The 17,736-nt window shown below is 41.6% G+C and overlaps 1 protein-coding gene across 12 annotated transcripts in view; it reads right to left on the bottom strand.

The window, feature by feature from the left end:
• Window positions 1-16,874, bottom strand: part of PWWP3B (PWWP domain containing 3B) — a 34,000-nt gene extending 17,126 nt beyond the window's left edge. For 2 of the 12 annotated variants that reach the window (XM_080652879.1, XM_080652881.1), the window contains exons 1-4: window positions 16,764-16,835; window positions 15,945-16,044; window positions 14,097-14,336; window positions 10,054-10,147 (exon numbers count right to left, since the gene is read on the bottom strand). The gene's annotated coding sequence lies outside the window, so the exon portion shown is untranslated. Of the gene's footprint in view, window positions 1-10,053; window positions 10,148-14,096; window positions 14,341-15,944; window positions 16,045-16,763 lie in introns of all 12 variants that reach the window. The other 10 variants (XM_080652870.1, XM_080652874.1, XM_080652876.1 and 7 more) reach the window with 8 other exon arrangements.
• Window positions 16,875-17,736: the final 862 nt, after the last annotated feature.

Raw genomic sequence — 17,736 nt, 5'->3', positions numbered from 1 at the left:
AGGGAACTGCATGGCAGTGGGGCGCCAACGATGGCGGTGTTGGAGTCTGGCATCCATTCCTCCTGGCAACCATCACCTCCTCTCCGTCCTGGGCCTGATCAGCCTGGCCCTGATCGAGGCCAGGCCTAGGGACCCCACCCATGCACGAATTTTGTGCACCAGGCCTCTAGTAGAAAATAAAATGATATAAAGTAAAATACAATGTTATAAAAAAAGAATAATACATCATGACAAAAAGGAGTTTATCATGTACATTTGCAAATAAATCAATATACCAGTAAACATCAACAGACTAAAAAGTAAAAAAGATATAATCTTAATGCATAAAAAGCATTTGACTTAATTCCAGAGACATTCATGATAAAGAAACACCCAGCAAACTAAGAATTAAATGGATCTTCCTCAATCTGATCATGGGTATCTACAAAAATCCTAAAGTTAACATCATACTTAATGGTGAAACATGGAATGCTTTTCCCCTAAAATCAGGAACATGTCAACGATGTCTGCTCTTACCACTTCTATTCAAAATTATATTAGAGATCCTAGCCAATTCAGTAATGCCTGAAAAATAAAAGCATACAGGGTAGGGAAGAAAAGAAATAAAACTGTTTTTATTTGTAGAAAACATGATGACCTATGTAGAAAATCCTGATGAGTTTACCAAAAAAAAAAAAAAAAAGCTATTAGACCTAATAAGTTTATTATCACCAGATACAAGGTCAATATAAGACAATTCATTTCTATATAATAAAATTTGGCTGTTGCAGTTTTAAAAAGAACCACTTATAATACTATTTTAAATAGGAAATTCTAAGGCAGAACAAATATAACTAATATATGTATGATTTCTATGCTGAAGACTTCAAAACCCTGATGAGAGAAACTAAGGAAGACTTAAATAAATGGAGAAATATACCATGTTCATTGATTGAAAGATTTAAATAATTTTAGGATGTAACTTCGGCCCAAATATATCTACATAATCATTAAAATCTCAATCCAAATCCCAGCAAGCTTTTATTAGAAATTGAGAATATATATCTAAAATGTTTATGGAAAAGCAAAGGAACTAGAATAACCAGACCAATTTTGAGAAGGAAATACAAAGTTGGAAGACTCATACTACCTATTTCAAGACTGCAGTAATAAAGACAGTGTATTATTGGCATAAGATAGACATATAAATACAATATAAACAGACTAGCAAATATTCACTATTTTCTTTAAAGAACGCATCAATTTTATAAAATCCTTTTCTGTTATCTGTCTGTGCCACCCCAATCTCAAGATCCCTGGTCCATCCAGAACTCCAGGCTCACATGCTCCAGCTCACTCTCTTACTGGCGCAGTCCCGGCCTCAGGCATGTGAGAATTCTGGCAGCTCCATTGCCTTGTCACTGGAAGATGCCCAAACCCCTTCAACTAAGTTTTATTAAGTGTCTGATGTGGGCAAAGCTTTGAACTCTGTGTTGGGCTCAAGAAGGCCTGGTCTCTCTACCCTCTGAAAGAGGATCCAGGTCCATCCTACATACCAGGCTTACCCTTGCCTTCCACTGGTCTGAGAACCTGCGGTTCACTAAGAAAAGGCCTGGGCAGGCAGTGGCGGGTCAGGGCCACTAGTAACATGGCAGCCAGTGAGGGTCCCTTACCCACTGTGTCCTTGCATTCGAACGCTGTGATTCCCAGGCTCACATTCTCAAAGCAAAGGTAGGGGACCAGAGCAAACTTTACCTCCCCACCCCCCAATCCCCAGGGAAACACAGCCATTCTGCCCAGTACTCATGGCAAGCTGAGGTCACTGTACTCATTAGCAGTAGTCTCCAAGCCACCAGGACTCCACAACTCTGGAGTCCCAGGTTTATGCCCACCACTAAGATAGCACCTGCAATAGCTTGGGCTTGAGCCCAGAGAGCCTTGAACTTGCCTGTTTCCACCATTAATATTTGCTAGTCTGTTTGTATTATATTTATATATCTTATGCCAATAATACACATTCTTTACAGGATACAGACCTTGGTAGAGCTGACAAAGAGCAGGTAGGGGGATAGGGGCTAGTGGGGGAAATGAGAGTGTCTATGCAAATGCTTAGGTCCCTGGCAAGAGGTCTATAGAAGAGGGGTCTGCAAAAGAAGGGGCTGCATCAGAGGGTGCTCCTCAGGTTTACTCAATAGATTTTAAAAAAAAATCTTTGTTGAAAGTATACATATGTCCCCCTTTTCCCCCTTCAACCCCCTCCCCACCTCCTGCTCTCACCACCCTATGTCCATGGGTTATGCAAATATGCGTACAAGGTCTTCGGTTAATTACCTCCCACTCACTCCCTTCCCCTGCCTATGTTCATGGGTTATGCAAATATGCATACAAGGTCTTCGGTTAATTACCTCCCACTCACTCCCTTCCCCTGCCTATGTTCATGGGTTATGCAAATATGCATACAAGGTCTTCGGTTAATTACCTCCCACTCACCCCTTCCCCTGCCTTCCCTCTGAGATTCCACACTCTGTTCTGATAGATTTTTGACAATGGTAATTAAATGGAGAAATTTCAACAAACAATGCTGAAAATTTCAACAAATGATGCTAGAAAAACTGGACAGCATGTGCAAAAAATATTCATCTTGACGCCTTAGCTAAGACCATATAAAAAATGAACTCAAAATGAATTACTGACCTAAATGTAAAAGCAAAAATCATAAAACATCTGGAAGAAAAAGTAGAAAATCTTTGAAACCTTCATTTAAGCAAAGATTTATTGAGACACAAAAAGCATGGACCATGAAAAATGTTGGTAAATTGGGCTTGAAAAATTCTGCTCTTCAAAACATAAAATGAGAATCCAGAGTAGGAGAATATATTTGCAAAACACATATTTGATAAAGAGTTTTTCTCCAGAATATATAAAGAACTCTTACAATTTAATAATAATATTAACAACCCAATAAAAATGAACAGAAATTTAAATAGACCCACATGAACGAAGATACAAGTATTCCCCACTTTTCAAGAGTTTACATTATGCCACTTTGATTTTATGAAAGACCTACATTAGTACCTGTTTTTGCTAAAGAAAATAAATCGAAAGAGGATTTTCACTTTTATGAAGAAAAGGTGAAAATACTGAGTCAGCCTTGGTTTTGCAGTGAACAGTTATAAAGGTAGCATACCCTCCTCCCCCAAGCAGTGAGAGTGGTATTGCCCAGCTCCTTCCCTGGGAACTACACTTAGCATTTCAGCCTCAATCCCTTAGAACTTTGAACTTTGTCTGTGAGCATCTGTGCTTAATCTAGTTTTACTTTGTACATCCACTAGGAAGATGTGTACTAAGGTATCAGGAAAGCCTAGGAGAGCTCGTAAATGTTATCCTATCTAATAAAGAGGGAATATGCTAATTGACCATCATGCCCTCACAAAGATGGTGGTGCCCACAGTCAACAAGGAGGGAATATGCTAATTGACTGCCACACCCTCAGAGATGGCGGCGCCCACAGCCACAAGATGGCGGCACCCAGTCCCCTCAGCCCTGCTGAGCCAGCAGGTGCACGGCACGGCCAGGCTTGTCACCACTAGGCAGGCCCAGCTGCTCCGCGCGCCTACTTCCGGAGTCCCCCAGTCCCCTCAGCCCTCCAGCCACCCAGAGCCAGCCCGAGGGATGACCAAATGACTGAACAAGCAGGCTGTGTGGGGAGACCAGGCCAGCAGGGGGGTTAGTGAGGGATGACCAAACGACTGAACAAGCAGGCTGTGTGGGGCGACCAGGCTGGCAGGGAGGTTAGTGAGGGATGACCGAACGACTGAACAGCATGCTGTGTGGGGTGACCAGGCTGGCGGGGGTGTGTGTGAGGGGCAACCAGGCTGATAGGGGGGCAGTTGGGGGCGACCAGGCCAGCAGAGGGGGTTGTTGGGGGTGACCAGGCCAGCAGGGGGGGAAGTTGGGGGCGATTAGGCTGACAGGGGGGGCAGTGAAGGGTGACTAGACTGGCAGAGGGGGGCAGTCAGAGGTGACCAGATCGGCAGAGGGGGGAAGTTGGGGGCAACCAGGCCGGCAGAGGGGGGCAGTTAGGGGTGACTAGACTGGCAGAGGGGGGTAGTTGGGGGTGACTAGGCCAGCAGGGGGCAGTTAGGGGTGACCAGGCCAGTGGGGGGGGGGCCGTTAGGAGCGACCAGGCCAGCAGGGAGGGGGCAGTTGGAGGTGACCTGGCTGGCAGCGGGGGGCAGTTAGGGGCGACCTGGCCAGCGGGTGGGGGGCAGTTAGGGGCAGTCAGGCAGGCACACAGAGGCAGTGAGGGGTGATCAGGCCAGCATAGGGAGGCAGTTAGGGGTGACCAGGCAGGCAGGCATGTGAGCAGTTAGGAGCCAGCGGTCCAGGATTGTGAGAGGGATGTCTGACTGATCCTGAATCGGGCCTAAACCGGCAGTCAGACATCCCCCAAGGGGTCCTGGATTGGAGAGGGTGCATGCTGGGCTGAGGGGACCCCCCCACCCCCCGTGCACGAATTTTGTGCACCTGGCCTCTAGTGTTTAGCATAAAACTAGATATAATTAAGGGTTTCAATCATGGTGAATGAAATAAAGACTGTGTATGCTTTGAACTTGCCTGTTTCCACCATTAATACTATTTAAATGCAGAGAGAAAGAATCTTGAAAGCTGTAGAAATTACTAATTGTTCTGCTAGCAGCAAAGTGGTTTCTTTCAGTTGGCGTCCAGTAATGGATAAAGTGGTTATTCTATTGCTTGAGTGGATTGATGGGTGGACAAACTGGTGTTCTGTTATCTTATACACTAGAGGCCCGGTGCACGAAATTCGTGCATGGTGGGTGGATTCCCTCAACTCAGCCTGCACCCTCTCCAATTGGGGACCCCTTGTGGGATGTCTGACTGCCATTTTAGGCCTGATCCCAGGGATCGGGCCTAAACTGGCAGTCAGACATCCCTCTCACAATCTGGGACCACTGGCTCCTAACTGCTCACCTGCCTGATTGCCCCTAACTGCTTCTGCCTGCCAGCCTGATCACCCCTAACTGCCCTCTCCTGCAGGCCTGATGTTGCCCCCAACTGCCCTCCTCTGCTGGCCAATTTGGTTCTAATTGGTGGGTTCCTATGCCAGCGTCAAAAGCTTCGCCTCCTAGGCAACCATTGGCTTCCCACAGCACCCAGATTTGGTTCTCATTGTTTGGTTCCTATGCCAGTCAGCGTCAAAAGCTCTGCCTCCTAGACAGCCATTGGCTCCCTACAGCACCCAGATTTGGTTCTCATTGGTCAGTTTCAATGCCAGTCAGTGTCAAAAGCTCCACCTCCTAGGCAGCCATTGGCTCCCCACAGCACCCAGATTTGGTTCTCACTGGTCGGTTCCTATGCCAGTCAGCATCAAAAGCTCTGCCTCCTAGGCAACCATTGGTTCCCCACAGCACCCACCTTTGGTTCTGATTGGTCGGTTCCTATGCCAGTAAGCGTCAAAAGCTCCACCTCCTAGGCAGCCATTGGCTCCCCACAGCACCCACCTTTGGTTCTGATTCTTCAGTTCCTATGCCAGTCAGTGTCAGAAGCTCCGCCTCCTAGGCAGCCATTGGTTCCCCACAGCACCCACCTTTGGTTCTCATTGGTCAGTTCCTATGCTAGTCAGCGTCAGAAGCTCCACCTCCTAGGCAGCCATTGGCTATCCACAGTACCCACCTTTGGTTCTCATTGGTTGGTTCTTATGCCAGTCAGTCAAAAGCCCCGCCTCCTAGACAGCCATTGGCTTTCCATAGCACCCACCTTTGGTTCTGATTGGTCAGTTCCTATGCCAGTCAGCATCAAAAGCTCCGCCTCCTAGGCAGCCATTGGGTCCCCATAGAACCCACCTTTGGTTCTCATTGGTCAGTTCCTATGCTAGTGTCAGAAGCTCCGCCTCCTAGGCAGCCATTGGTTCCCCACAGCACCCACCTTTGGTTCTGATTGGTTGGTTCCTATGCCAGTCAGCATCTCCAGGCCTATCTCTGGGCCTGATCAAAGAGGCAGGGCTTAACAGTGGAGAGAGGAAGAGAAAAAAGAAAAGCCTGGCTGCTGGCGAAGATCAGAAAGAAAGAGGGAAAGAAAGAGAGAGGTAAGAACACTGATCAACTGCTTCCACTGAGGCTGCAGATCAGACCCTGACTCACTTTCTGGGTCTCAGCCACCTGGGTAGTCAGGGTTGGGTCACCAGGCTGCAGCTGGGCAACCCAGCACTGACTTCTGGATGATCTGCATTTGGTCGCAGGCTCGGCCCCTTCCCAAGCCCCAGGCTTTAGGCTTGGAAAGCACCACCCCCACCCCACCCCACCCCGCCCCTCCCGATCACAGGCTTGGCCCCTCCGATGGCTGGCTGGGAGTGACCTGGGTGCTGAGGAGGTTCCCGGGACACAGGTATGTATGCAAATTAACCACCATCTTTGCTGGGTTAATTTGCATACTCATTCTGATTGGCTGTGGGCATAGCGGAGGTATGGTCAATTTACATGTTTCTCTATTATTAGGTAAGAAGGTAAGATAAGGAGAAATCAGTCAGTCTTTTTAATAAGTGAAACTACATTGTACACATTATTCTACTTTATACAGGCTGCAGATTTATCCTATCATTCCTGATTTACTATATGTTAGTGTTATTTTAGGTAATATGTGTTATTTGGTATGATTTTTGGTAGGTTACTTTTTGGGTCTGGGAATGCTAGAAATTTTTTCATATAAATTAATGGTAATTCTTTGTTTCATGCCATTTTGGCTTATGAAAGTTTTCTCTACTTTTGGATAGCAGGGGAAAACTGTGTATGAATATCAAATGAATACTTTTTTAAAAGTTCCAATGGTATTAGTAATTAAGGATATGCAAGTAAAACCACAATGAGACACCACTAACATGTTTATGAGAATGGAAAATATTAAAAAGAGAAAAAACCTTGACAGTATCAGCAGCTGACAATGATGCAGAACTATTGGAACTTACATATTGCTGGTGGAAATACAAAATATCACAGCTGCTTTAGGAAACAGTTTGGCTGTTTCTAACATAGCTAGATAGACAATTACCATATGTAACCTCAAGATCCCACTCCTAAGTACTTCCCCAAGAGAAATGAAAACTTATATACAGAAAAAAGACCTGTTCTGGAATGTTTATAACAACTTTAATCATAATCACCAAAACTATAAATCTCTTGGTGAGTTGATACACAAATTGTAGAATAATAGAATACCTCTAAGCTATAATAAAGAATAAACTTTGGATACATACAACATGGGTAAATAGCAGAAACATGCTAGCAAAATAAGCCAGATGCAAAAGTCTATATATTGTATGGTTCCATTTATGGCATTCTGGAAAATGAAAAACTAAAGGGACAGAATTTAAATCAATGGTGGCCAAGAATCTGGATATAGAGAGTATTCATTCCAATGGAGCAGAAGGGAACATTCTGGAGTAATGGAAATCTATATATATAAAAGCCTAAGCGACCGTCGCAACTGAAACAACCGAACAGACAACCAAATAGGCTTCATGGGGTGACTAGGCTGGCAGGGGTTTTAGTAAGGGACGACCAAACGACTGAGCAGCAGGCTGTGTGGGGTGACCAGGATGGCAAGGGGGTTAGTGAGGGATGACCACATGACTGAGCAGCAGGCTGTGTGGGGTGACCAGGCCGGCAAGGGGGTTAGTGAGGGATGACCACATGACTGAGCAGCAGGCTGTGTGGGGTGACCAGGCCGGCAGGGGGGTTAGTGAGGGATGACCACACAACTGAGCAGCAGGTTCCGTGGGGTGACCAGGCCAGCAAGGGGGGGCAGTTAGGGGCGACCAGGCCGGCAGGGTGGGCAGTTAGGGGTGAACAGGTCAGTGGTGGGGGGCAGTTAGGGGTGCCCAGGCTGGCAGGGGGGGGCAGTTATGGGCGATCAGGCCAGTAGGCAGAGGCAGTTAGGGGTGATCAGGCAGGCAGGCAGGTGAGTGGTTAGGAGCCAGTGGTCCAGGATTGTGTGAGGGATGTCCGATTGCTGGTTTAGGCCTGATCCCAGATTGGAGAGGGCGAAGGCTGGGCTGAGGGGACCCTCTCCTTCCCATGTACGAATTTCGTGCACCAGGCCTCTAGTATTCTATAATTTGATTGTACAGGCATACCTCCTTTTATCATGTTTTTTAAACATTGAAGGATTGTGGCAACTGTGTGTCTAGAAAGTCAATTAGCACCATTTTTCTAATAGCATTTGCTCACTTTGTGTCTGTTTCACATTTTGGTAATTCTTCCAATATCTCATCCTTTTCATTTTTATTATATTTTTATGTTGATTTATGATCAGTGATCTTTGATGTTACTATTGTGTTTGTTTTGGGGCACCACAAACCATGTCCATCTAAGACAGGGAACTTATTTGATAAATGTATGTATTCTGACTGCTCCACCAACCTGCCATCACCCTGTCTCTCTCCATCTCTTCAGGATTCCCTATTCCCTGAGACACAACAATATTGAAATTTGGTCAATTAATAATCCTACAATGGTCTCTAAGTTTTCAAGAGTAAGAGCTGCACATCTCTCAGTTTCAATCAAAAGTTAGAAATACCTACCTTAGCGAGAAAGGTATGTCTTATTTTAAGAAATTGCCACAGCCATGCCAATCTGCAATAATCACCACCCTAATTAGTCAGCAGCTGTTAAGATTGAGGCAAGAGCTTCCACCAGCGAGAAGATTATAACTAGCTGAAGGCTCAGATAATGGTCAGCAATTTTTACAGTAAAGATTTTTAAATTAAGGTATGTACATAGTATGTTATTTTTTATTTTTTTGTACATAGTATTTTAAAGAAATAATGCTATTGCATACTTAATAGACTACAATATAGCATATTATAACTTTTATATGCAGTAGGAAAACAAAAAATTGTGTTATTCTTTATATTTGCTTTATTGTGGTAGTCTGGAAATGAACCTGCAATATATCTGAGGTATGCCTGTATTTGTTGTTACATGACTATATACGTTTGTCAAAACTTATCAAACTACACACCTAAAAGGATGAATTTAACTCTGTCAATTTTACCTCAATTATCCTGTCTTGAAAAAGCACCCAGAATCAGAATATTACCTATATAAGAAATTTGTATTTTACTGTGAGAGTAATAGGGTTACATATAGAAATGTTGATTTGTGGTTTGGATCAATGATTGCCAAAGAAGGTCAGGGGTACCATAAGGAATGTGTGAAAAATATTCTTTGGAGTGTATAAAGAATATATTAGAAATTCATTTTTAATCTCTTAAATTTTTATTAACATCTATTTCTGAATTTTCATTAAAATGTTAGGGGGGTACTTAAGACACCTGACTTTTGATGCAGTTATAATTTTTCTATAAATTATCTTCATTATCTCTTTCATTGAAAGTTCATTAACACAAGACAAATGTCAAAAATCTAAATGACATCAGCACCTTATAGTTTGTGAAAATTATCCTCATTAGCAGAGCCTTTAACTACAGTGAAGTTTTCACATGCCACTCAACCATGTGAGTAAAAGAATAGGAAGGTGTTGAAACCAAAGTGCTGTAATCTGGAGATAGAGTTCAGGTTAAGAATATGTTCCCAGTGAGAAAGCAGAAGCCAAATATCATATGAGAGACAGAATGTTATAGAATAAACTATTTATTTTAATGGTATATTTTTTAGTGTATAACATCCATATGAAATACTAGAAATGGTCCAGTTAGTATACCCGTAATGACTATGAAGGAGCCATGATAATTAAAAGAAAGGAATCTTAGATCTTAAGGTTATTCAAAAATAGTCCATGACCCCTAAGGCATAGGCACAAGTAACTAAAACTGGCTAAACAAAGTTGAAACCTTATTAATGTTCACTGGATGAATGTCAGCCTACCTGAAGAGGAAGAACCTCAGAATAAAACTTACTAAGGATGAGCAACCACCATAGGAAAAAAGCAAGTCAGACAGTGAATCACTGCCAGGGCAGAAGGGACATATAATCATAATCTCTGTTCAAATGTATATGGACATGAAAGAAAGGAGGAAAAAGAAAAAATAATACATACCAGTCACCTAGACGTCACAAGAAGATAAACCTGCTGCGTTTGGAGATTTTGTGTTCTGGTAATTCTAAAACCCACACAGTGCCAATGGATGAAGCTGGTAAAAATGAAGATTCAGAATGATGGAATTGGAAACATTAAAATAAATAAAAGAAAAGAAAGGCTGATGAGGACCTTACAACTTCATCATCACAGCACATAGCAAACAAAGCTTTACTGCACTATGAGTATTAAATTAGAGAGATTAAGCTGTAGTGTTCTTCCCTGGATTAACAAGTAAAGAGATTGACCTCTATGGGAACTGTCTTGGGGAATTTAAAGAAAAAGGGAATTCCTTCTTGTCCTCCTTCCCCTCATGCCCACAGCCATTCTCTGAGATACCCATAGAAAAGATCCAGGCTGGACCAAAATTCTTCCCCTCATCACTCTGAATAAAGGTATTTATCAGTTCTTTAGTGAGGAGATATAAGAAACTGTTTTTCTTTTAATTGAAATTTTCCCATTACTTTATTTCATTACCATATTGCCCACATACCAGGATAAGATGTGAGATTACAGTTGTTTTACTCTTTTTTTTTCTTTTTCTTTTTCTTGAATTTACTGGGGCAACACTGGTTAACAAAATTATAAAGAATTCAGGTGCACAATTCCACAGCACATCATCTGTACACTATATGTGTGTTTACCACCCCAAGTCAAATCTCCATCCATCAGCATTTATCCCCCTATATCCTCTTCCACCCCAACCCCCAGTAATCACCATACTGTTGTGCATGTCGATGAATTTTTTTAAAAAAAATATCTTTATTATTGAACTAGAGGCCTGGTGAATGAAATTCGTGTTGCGGGGGTTCCCTCAGCCCAGCCTGCACCCTCTCCAATCGGGGACCCCTTTGGGAATGTCTGACTGCCCTCTTGCAATCTGGGACCGCTGGCTCCTAACCACTCACCTGCCTGCCTGCCTGATCTCCCCTAACCACTCAGCCTGCCTGCCTGATTGCCCCTACCCCCTCTGCCTGCCTGCCTGATCAACCCTAATCTCTCTGCCTACCTTCCTAGTTGCTCCTAACTGCCTCTGCCTGCCTTATTGCCGCTAACCACCTCTGCCTGCCTGCCTAATCACCCCCAACGGCCCTCCCCTGCTGGCCTGGTCGCCCCAATGGCTCTCCCCTGCTGGCCTGGTCGCCCCCAACGGCCTTCCCCTGCTGGCCTGATCTCGCCCTCAACTGCCCTCCCCTGCCAGCCTGATCGACCCTAACTGCTTCTGCCTCAGCCCCCACCACCATGGTTTTGTCTGGAAGGAAGTCAGACATCCGGAAGATGGCCAGTCGATCCAGTCTAATTAGCATATTACCCTTTTATTAGTATAGATAGATTATATAGGATTGCTTAAACGGGGGAGGAGGGGCAGGGGAGAAGCCTTTTTCAGCAGGAGGAGATGCACTTGGCAGACAAAAATACATAATCTCTATATCTGGACTGATTGCCAGCCATATGCACTATACTGCCAAACCAGTCATTAAAAAATTGAACTGCACCGAAACCGGTTTGGCTCAGTGGATAGAGCCTGTTGGCCTGCGGACTGAAGGGTCCCAGGTTCGATTCCGGTCAAGGGCATGTACCTTGTTTGCGGGCACATCCCCAGTGGGAGGTGTGCAGGAGGCATCTGATCGATGTTTCTCTCATCTATGTTTCTAGCTCTCTATCCCTCTCCCTTCCTCTCTGTAAAATATCAATAAAATATACTTTAAAAAAAATTGAACTGCTATCTTACATCTTACACCAAACAGCTGTTGCCCTTGAAACCCCTCTTCAGCCCTCACTTTAGTTTCTGCCTTTGCAGTTCACCCAGATTTGGTTCTGATTGGTCAGTTTCTATGCCAGTCAGCATCTCTGTTCCTATCTCTGGGCCTATCTCCAGGCCTGATTCGCAGCCAGCAGGGCAGCTGCAGATCAGGCCCTGCCTCTCTCTCCAGGCCTCTCTCTGGGTCTGATCCACAGCTTCTACGGCAGCTGCTGATCAGGCCTTGCCTCTCTCTCTCTCTGGGCCTCGCCAGCAGCCGCAGTGGCTGCTGATCAGGCCCTGCCTCTCTCTCTGGGCCTCTCTCTGGGCCTGATCTGCAGCCGCCACCCCTGCCCCGCCCCACCCACTACCCCTGCCACTCCGCCCACTAGCCACCAGCCTTGCTGTGATAGGAGCCTGTGGGTCATGGGGGTGGGACTGAGAGGTGCTCCATGTACTTCCTGGTGACTGGTCGTCTGTCTGGTCATTTAGGTTGTGATGGCCCCTGGCCTTTTATAATGTAGAAGTTATACAGATGTACCCCTTTTCCCCATTGACCCCTTCTAATATGACCCCTCCCTCCATGCACTTTTCTCTCTTTTGCTCTGTCCCTCCACCCTCCCACCCAGCCCCCCAAACCTCATCACCAACAGCTATCATCCTGCTCTCTCTATCTATGAGTCTGTCTCTACTTTGCTTGTTAGTTCATTAGATTCCACATATGAGTGAAAGCATATAATACTTGTCTTTCTATGAATGGCTTATTTCACATAGCATAATGCTCTCTAGGTCCATCCATGCTGTCGCAAAGTATAAGATTTCCTTCTTTTTACAGCTGAGTAGTATTCTGCAGTGTAAATGTACCACAGCTTTTTTTATCTACCCATCTACTGATGGACACTTGGGCTGCTTCCAAATCTTAGCTATTGTAAATAGCACTGCAATGAACATAGGGGTGCATATATTTTTTTAAATTCGTTTTTCAGGTTTCTTAAACTGTTAAAGACACAGTGTCTAAACTTCAGAGTTTCTCAGACAGCATTATGGCAAGGTTATATGTTAGAATTTCTCAAATAGATATACAAATATGGGTTTGGAACCAAGTTCTAACTTTACTAGCTAACCGAAGGAACAACTGGTATACTGATATAAAAATATATTACAAGATTAAAATAAATTTTAAAATTTCAGCAATACTCTAAATGTGTAGTAGAAATATATAGTATATGAATGTAAGAAGGAAGTGGGGAAGAAGAAAAGAAATTAAAAATGAACCACTGAAGATCTGAAAATATATATCATTGATTGGTACATCTGAATATAGACTAGAAATTGATCAGTGAAATCTGAATCATCTAGAAAAATCTTTAGGTCATTGGTCTGTGTTTAACTGCCTCGTTAACCACAAAAAAAAAAACAGTTACGTTAGAGGTCTTAGGGTTACTAATAGTTTCTACTTTTGTGCTTATACATATTCTCCTGGAAACTTGCAAGGAAACTTTAAAATAATTTTGAATTGGTGATACTAGAGGATATTCACTTAAAGAAAAGGTAAAGAAAAAGAGAATTAGTAAAGCAATTTCATCTGTTAAACATGAACAATGAAAATGGAGACTATATACAAAAAGATTAATAAATACTGGGCACCAAAGAACCCTGTGGTTGGGGAAAAATATTTAAAAATTAAAGGAATGAGAAGTAGTTATGTAATGCCCCAGCATGCAGGCTTTATTATAGCTATTAAACATAATAAATGAGTGTGTAGGAGATTGGAAGAGCGGAGATGTTGGTGAGTACGTCGGGGGAATATCATTTATGTTATTGGATACTTTAATACTTTGGGGCCTCTCAAGATTTATTCTCAAGTAATCTTTTAACTTCTTAAAACTGCCCTATCTATACAAGGCAACCACAAATACTGGGTTTAGTGTCTCCACTCAGACAACACCACAATGACCTCATTAAGAGGATGAACTTAGTGGCCATATATTTGGACACAATGGTTACCTATTGAATAGGGTACTTTTCAAGGATTTCTTGAGTCAGGCAGTTGGCTGTTACCTACAAGTCTTCCATAAGTAGACATCATTATATCCATTCATATAATTTCTTTAGAGGAGTTTAACATATTTAATTCTTTCCTAACACTAGAACCCAAGGTTTTTAATTTAAAATGTTATGGCTACTAAGCCAGAATCAAAATAAATTGTACTCTATATTCTCAACTTAACCATGTTTTAACATGGAATGGAAAAAGCCTTACCAATGTCACATAGATTGTGGAGGGTCTGTCCCTGTGATCCTGTTGTTTTGATTCTCACTCCGGCTGCTTGTCCAGCAGGGCCTTCTTCCTGCTCAAGGCTTCTGTTGTTGCACTGCCTTTCTGGGGCTCAACTAGCTTCACATACAGATTCACCAGGTCATGTACATCTCTGATATTAACCTAGGCTGTCCAAAAGGAGGCAGGGAATCAAAACAATTCAATGGAAATGGTGTGGAGAAACTTCCTTACAAAAAAAAAGAAAGAAAGAAAGAAAGAAAGAAAGAAAGAAAGAAAGAGAGAGAGAGAGAGAGAGAGAGAGAGAGAGAGAGAGAGAGAGAGAGAGAGAGAGAAAGAAAGAAAGAAAGAAAGAAAGAAAGAAAGAAAGAAAGAAAGAAAGAAAGGAAGGAAGGAAGGAAGGAAGGAAGGAAGGAAGGAAGGAAGGAAGGAAGGAAGGAAGGAAGAAAGAAAACGTCAGCAGGCATGTCATTCTAAAACACAGGAAGAAGATAAAATCTTATCTGTGATATAGATGCCATGTTTATTTTCCTTTTTGTTTTTGTTATTTGAAATGCTCTCTGGGACACAGTTTGGTCACATGTTTGGTTATTTGGTTCATGCTGAGATCATTTCTCGCAGGAAAAGTGTGATGTGGGGACAGGAAGCAGGGAAATAATAACTGCCTTGCATCTTCTGTAGGCCAAATTTGACATAGATATATTTTTAAGGCTTTTTTTTTTTTTTTTTTTTTTTTAGTTCTCCCATTAGTCCTAGTGTGGGGATTTTTATTCTAGACATGTACAAATTTGTAAACAGAACTGCAGTCACACTCTACATGCCATTTCATAGTCTTCTAATATAAAATACGTTTCATTAATCACTTCAAATATAATTCCCCCCTAATTTGTTTGCTCAATTCATAAAATAGTTGTCTAGAGAAAACTTGGAAAATCTGGCAAGTGCCATCTTGTGACCAATAGCAGAACTACACCCTGTTACTACCAGTTCCTTCTTATGGGAGAAGATTGGGAACTACATCCTGCCAAGACAGCAATTTTCTCAGGATTCTAGAATATACAATGCTCAAATTTACAGTTTTGTTATGCACTGCACAAAAAATGGAGTGCTAATGTCTATACTTGCAATGGTCTGATAAAAAGAAAATGGCATGCTTGTGAAAACTGAAAAGATAAAGATTTATTTTTAAAAAGTATAATTCTGGAAAAAATAATCAATATTATTGTCTTCTGAGTACCTTTCCATATTTTTTCTTTATATATACACGAATGCATAGAATTTCAGACCAGGATTTTACTGAGCTCAAGCCCATGGTTTGAAAGTATTTTCCATATTAATAAGTATTTTCAACGTCCTTTTTAATGAATCAGTTCAAATATAATTCCCCCCTAATTTGAAACATTTTATGCCAATTTTTTTCTGATAGTCTTTTAAAAATTACTAAATATATATTAATAATTATTTTTAAATAAATAGTAAAGTGTACTGTCTCTCCAACCACACAATCCCATTAATAGGTAGCCTTAATTTTTTCTTATTTTGTTACACAAATTTCATTAACACAGTAGTTTATCTTTAAATGACATAACGTGGTACTTGCCATTCTGCAATTTTCATTTTTCACCTAATACAATTTCTCAGACATCTTTTCAAATTACTACATGTTAATACTTCCATTTGTCAGCTATATAACATTCAATTGTATGCACTGCATCATACCACATAATATTTTTAAAACTGCTAATAAAAATGAACCAAATCCTTTCTCTGTCTCACTCTTAAACTTAAAAGATATAGAAAGATTGTTTTTTGCTCACAACGGCTATACCATACCTGTGAGTCTGAAAGAATGAGTTGCAAGGAGGACACACACAGGGCTATAGCCAACACAGCAACCAGGCTATGCGCTTGATCAGGTCCAGGAAAATTTCCACTATTGGCAAAAGACAAGGGGGGTATGTTTTCAAGTCTGTGTGTATGTGTGTCTACCAGTGTTTATGTGTCTAAAACCAAATGGGTGCACTGTTTCAGCTTCATTTTGCACTTCTAGTGATAAAAAAAAATGATCACGAAATAAAACAATTCTAAAAATGCTAAAACTGGTTAAAATATATTTTGAAACCTCCAGTAATCTGAATGCTTTAGAGATGCTGACTGTTAAGAGGGGATTCTAGTCCTCTGATTAAGGAAAATCATATATTTTTTACAAATGCTATCACTCAACAGCAAATCTGGATCCCTTCCATGTTCGCCTACATTTATATTTCTGTTTGTATGTGCTAATCACTTTTTGTTTACATTTTTCTATCCGTTATTTTTGTGTAGAATAATAAATGTTTAAATAAAAATATAATAAACTCTCTAATGAAGATAGAAACATGGGATGTCGTGTAAAAATTAACATGAACAGCATGCCTCACTAAAGTCTTAATTTAGAAGCTGTAATCTGATCACCCATTCCCACACTGTGGACTTCAAAAAATATCGGGAGAAACTAAATTTTCAGGGGGTTAAATCTGTCACAATAACAGCAATTCCCCCCAAACTCTATTTCATTCCCACCTCTTGCAGACAACAATCTATTTTTTCCCATCGTAATACCAAAGCCCGAAGAAATTCCCAGAAAATAACTCGCTTTAAGACAGCCATTACCTTGAAGCTTCTTGTCAGCTGCAGCCTCATGAAATGCAGCCCCTCCCCCAAGACAGGCCAGGAACAGCTCACTTCCAAGCTTCAGAGAGAATGCTCCGCCCCCCTCCCTGTGATGGGGAAAGCAGGGGGCCTTTCCCTAAATTAGAGGGAGGAGAATCGCCAAGTAAACTGAAATTCACTTAAAGGGGAAAAACGGTCATTTTTAAAGGACTTCAAAGCGAAATCGCAATATGTATCTCTTTAATTTCCATTCAAAACACAGGGGTAGGTGATTTCCTAAAAAGAAGTAGCAAAACCCTTTATCATACAATAAAGACCTAGTTAAAAATATCTCTTACATATTTTTCTTGCCCTTTTGACACTATTTTACAAAAGATGTTAAGACACAGCTGGTCAAGTATACTTTGTAAAGTATATGATTATGTAACCATTATGCTGTACACCTGAAACTAATACAAAATAGTATTAAATTTAAAAATTTTAAATAAAAAATGTAAAGAAAAAGATTCACTTCCTGTTCTTGTTTGTGATTGCAGTAAATTGATGCATTGTTTTGTGAAGAATTAAGTAGCTACAATTTTAATTCTTCTGGCCCTATAACATGATATGCCTCTCTTTTTACACAGTTTATCTCACTCATCCTTCAGAACATTTCATAGTTTTCATAGTTTTTTTTCAAGCAAAATAATTTCTAAACAAAAAACATCACTCAAAATCCTTATAGAAAATGGATATCTAAATATACTGAAATTGAAAAAAACTCTGGTAAAAATACAGTTAGCCAAAGTTAAAAACAGAAGAACTTGACAAAAACCTGTTAATTAAAAAAAGTCTCTAAAGTAGCTCTTAACAATTTATTGAGAAATAAATAGCAAAGACAGGCCAGGAACAGCTTACTTCCAAGCTTCTGAGAGAATGGATGAGTAAAGGACACCCATAGGCAATTCACAATGTTCTGAAGGCGTAATTCTTC

This window comes from Plecotus auritus (assembly GCF_963455305.1).
Source record: "Plecotus auritus genome assembly, chromosome: X".
Classification (NCBI taxonomy): domain Eukaryota; kingdom Metazoa; phylum Chordata; class Mammalia; order Chiroptera; family Vespertilionidae; genus Plecotus; species Plecotus auritus.
The sequence above is the reverse complement of the archived record's forward strand: the minus strand, read 5'-3'. Positions and strand labels throughout refer to the sequence as shown.